We start from the raw sequence: 4376 nt of genomic DNA, 5'->3' as shown, positions 1-4376 counted from the left end.
AAAAGGGGAAGGAATAAAGAAAGGCTGGGGGCCAGGGGCCAAGTGGTCTCAGATGCATTGATGGAGAAAAAAATAAGGACAGAACTAAATAGCCAATCCAAAGTCAATGACAATAGAATCAAGAGACCTGAACTTTAACAATGTAAACAAAGGAGGCCATTATACTGGCAGGCCAGGGTGCAAAGGATGTGGTATATATAAGGTGCATTCTGGAAACATTGGTAGAGGGAGGTTGACACTGGTGGTGAGGATGGCCCAGATTCACTGTATATCTGAAATTCAACTATGAATGACTTTGTAGATCACAATGCTTTCAATAAAATAAAATTTAAAAAATAGAAGAAAAAAGAAGTGGCTACAAGAGACTGGAGAGAGAACACAATGGGTAAGATGCTTGCCTTATATACAATCAAACAGAGTTTGATTCCTGACACTGCATATGGTTCCCAGCACTGCCAGAAGTGATTTATGACTATTGATTCTAAACCTACTTTCCCGCTCCCTTAAAGAAGTACCTGGAGCGATAGTGCAGTGGTAGGGCATTTGTCTTATATGCGGCTGACCCCGAATGAACCTCAGTTTGATCCCCGGTGTTCCATATGGTCCCCCAAGCCAGGAGCGGGTTTCTGAGTGCATAGACAGGAGTAACCCCTACGTGTCACTGGGTGTGCCCCCCCCAAAAAAAAGAAGTACCTGGAAGAGACTTTTCTTTCTTTCTTTTTCTTTCTTTCTTTCTTTCTTTCTTTCTTTCTTTCTTTCTTTCTTTCTTTCTTTCTTTCTTTCTTTCTTTCTTTCTTTCTTTCTTTCTTTCTTTCTTTCTTTCTTTCTTTCTTTCTTTCTTTCTTTCTTTCTTTCTTTCTTTCTTTCTTTCTTTCTTTCTTTCTTTCTTTCTTTCTTTCTTTCTTTCTTTCTTTCTTTCTTTCTTTCTTTCTTTCTTTCTTTCTTTCTTTCTTTCTTTCTTTCTTTCTTTCTTTCTTTCTTTCTTTCTTTCTTTCTTTCTTTCTTTTTTGGGCCACACCCTGTGATGCTCAGGCGCTACTCCTGGCTATGCGCTAAGAGTCGCTTCTGGCTTGGGGGAACCATATGGGACACCAGGGGATCGAACCGTGGTCCGTCCTAGGCTAGCCTTGGCAAGGCAGACACCTTACCTCTAGTGCCACCTTTCCGGCCCCGAGACTTTCCTTTCTGTTGTGGAAATCTGAAGCTCCTTTTTTTGTTTGTTTGTTTGTTTGTTTTTTTTTGGTTTTTGGGTCACACACAGTGGTGCTCAGGGGTTACTTCTGGCTCTGTGCTCAGAAATCACTCTTAGCAGGCATGGCATATGGGATGCTGAGATTCAAACCACTATCCATCCTGGGTCAGCTGCATGCAAGGCAAACGCCCTATAGCTGTGCTATCTCTCCAGCCCCAGAAATCTGAAGTTCTGAAACATCAGTTAATGTTCCCTAGCTGGTCCTAGATCCACCTGGTCCTAGCTCAGTCTGCACATGTTTCCCTGAGGGTTCCAGCTGAAGATCCCAGCATCTGAAGAGGCTCTTGTCTGGGTAAGAATAAAAATCTCTGTACAATATAAAGTTTATACAGCTTAATAGCTAATAATGCTAAAAGGCTCACCATGACTAGGCTCATATATGTGAACACTATCTATTATAATTTTCTCAGTGAGGAAATATCTTCATTTTGCAGATGAGGTGTGGAGAAGTTAGAATAGGCTTTCAAGGGGCTGGAGAGATAGCATGGAGGTAAGGCGTTTGCCTTTCATGCAAGAGGTCATCGGTTCGAATCCCAGCATCCCATATGGTCCCCCGTGCCTGCCAGGAGCAATTTCTGAGCATGGAGCCAGGAGTAACCCCTGAGCACTGCCGGGAGTGACCCAAAAACCACAAAAAAAAAAAAAAAGAATAGGCTTTCAAGACCTTTTTGTGCAAGGGAGTCACATGGTAGAAAGCAGGTTCCCTTCTTAGGAGATTTAGGTTGTCTTGAGGTTTTGCATTGTGGAATAAGCTCTCAACAGATGCAGCTGTATCCACAGTTGGAGAAGAAAGGGATGAGATAAGGAGCTTTCAGCTTGGAGAAGATCTGACCACCTACTTTTGAGTCACCCCTCTTTTAGTTTTCTTATGTATTGGGGAGAAGAGGAAAGAGTTGCAGTAGAAACCATTTTCCAAGAAACAAATTTTCTGTGTGTGTGTGTGTGTGTGTGTGTGTGTGTGTGTGTGTGTGTGTGTGTGTATCTAAGCCAGCCAGCACCTCACATATTCAAGGCAAGTGCTCTCCCATCAAGTTACATTCTAACCCAACAGAGGGATGGGCTTTTGGTTAGCCAAAGCTCTGATGATGGGGCCAGAGTACTGTGGATAGGGCATTTGCCTTGTATGCAGCTGACCTGGGTTTGAGCCTTAGCATCCCATGTGCTCCCCAGAGCCTGCCAGGAGTAATTCCTGAGTGCAGAGCCAGGAATTACTCCTGAGCACCACTGAGTGTGGCCCAATTAAACAAAACAAACAAAAAATACTCAGATGAAGTCTTTTGGTTGTGGCAATTTCCCTCTCCAGGTAAGGCAGGAATATGTAGGAAGAAAATAGAGAGAGGGCAAATGAACAGTGCAAAAGAAAATGAACATGGGATAGAGAGCTAGGGAGGAGGGAGAAGGCCAGAAGATTTGAGTGCCTAAAGGTCAAATGGGGTGGACAGTGAGAGGGCCCAGAGAAAGAAATGATGGAAAGACTCTAGAGGTTTTAGAGTGTTTGGTGAGCCATAAAGAGTCTTTGCTGGGGCCAGAGAGATGGCATGGCAGTAGGGTGTTTGCCTTGCATGCTGAAGGATGGTGGTTCGAATCCCAGCATCCCATATGATCCCCTGAGCCTGCTGGGGGTGATTTCTGAGCATAGAGCCAGGAGTAACCCCTGAGCGCTGCCAGGTGTGACCCAAAAAACAAACAAACAAAAATGAGTCTTTGCCAATTCCTGACCCCCAGCAGAGCCTGTCACAGCGTTGGAAGTTCAGGGAGAGTAAGATTGGGTGAAATGGAATATGTGAGGCTGGCAAAGATGGAGATATAAATCCAAATGGAAAGTCTAGAGGGGTACTAAGAAGAGATGTCCCCTGCCCACCACCCCCATCTCATTACCCTGACCTTAGACTTCTGAGAAAAATAATAGGTTTCTTACAGTGCTTGAGCTGGATGGCCTAAGCAGTCATTGGTCCTCAAACTATGGCCCGCGGGCCACATATTGTATTTGTATCTGTTTTGTTTCTTCATTGCAAAGTAAGATATATGCAGTGTGCATAGAATTCATTCATAAGTTTTGTTTTTACTATAGTCAGACCCTCCAATGGTTTGAGGGACAGTGAACTGGCCCCCTGTTTAAAAAGTTTGAAGACCCCTGGAGCTCATCTTGTTTCTAATATTAAGAGACATGCTAAGATTTCACATCTCTATTTTACTTATTCCATGCCATTGCCATTTTGAAACCATCAATCCCATTTTACAGGTGCAGAAATCAAAGCAGAAGGAAACTCTGGAAATTTCCTGTTTGATTCCAACCCCAAGTAACAGATAGAAGCTAAAAGTGCCCTGTTGAGACTATTAAAATGTTGAGAGTACTGGGAAAGTAGGGGGCTTAAAAATTATCTACTGTTGGGATTTCTCCCCAACAGTAGTATTTTGTGTCTTTGGAATTGAGCCCAAGTGCAGGTATTTCTCCCAAGAATCCTCCCTGATGCTGATATTCCTTCAATAAGACGAGAAGTCCTGACTAGGATGATACATGTAAAGGGTTTCACTGCGAGCCTGCACAGTCTAGACACAGCAAGCCTTACTTCACATCAGCTGCTAGAATCATTTTTACTACATAGTCCCAGCGTGTACTCCTATTTTATTAGCCATGGGTTTCCAGACTCTAGTGAGCATCAGAGCTCCTGGAAGGGCTTGTAAAGAATACATGCTGCTTGATCAAGTTGAACTCTGCGACAGGGCTTGCTTATTGGTCTCTGCTCTTATTAGTCTCATCTCTGCTGAGATGTCACTTTGATATCCAGAGAGATTGAAAAGGTGAGGCCTTTCTTACCTTTCTAACCTGGCTGAATTAGTCAGGCCAGGCCTGGATGCCACCTTTCTTACTGTCTCCTCCTCAGGTAAGTCTTGTGCTGTGGGCTAGTGGCCAATCTGTGGAACAGATCCCACCTGTGATGGTTAGAGGCAGCTTCAAAAGTTCAGGTGGGGAGCCAGACCAGTAGTACAGTAGGTAGGGCACTTACCTTGCACCTTGCATACCACTGATCTGGGTTTGATCCCCAGTGCCCCATATAGTCCCCAAAGTAACATCACAACTGATACTTAAGTGAAGAGTCAGAAGTAAGCCCTGAGCAGAGCT

This window comes from Suncus etruscus, chromosome 7 (assembly GCF_024139225.1).
Source record: "Suncus etruscus isolate mSunEtr1 chromosome 7, mSunEtr1.pri.cur, whole genome shotgun sequence".
In the NCBI taxonomy this organism is placed as follows: domain Eukaryota; kingdom Metazoa; phylum Chordata; class Mammalia; order Eulipotyphla; family Soricidae; genus Suncus; species Suncus etruscus.
This window is presented reverse-complemented; position numbering follows the sequence as displayed.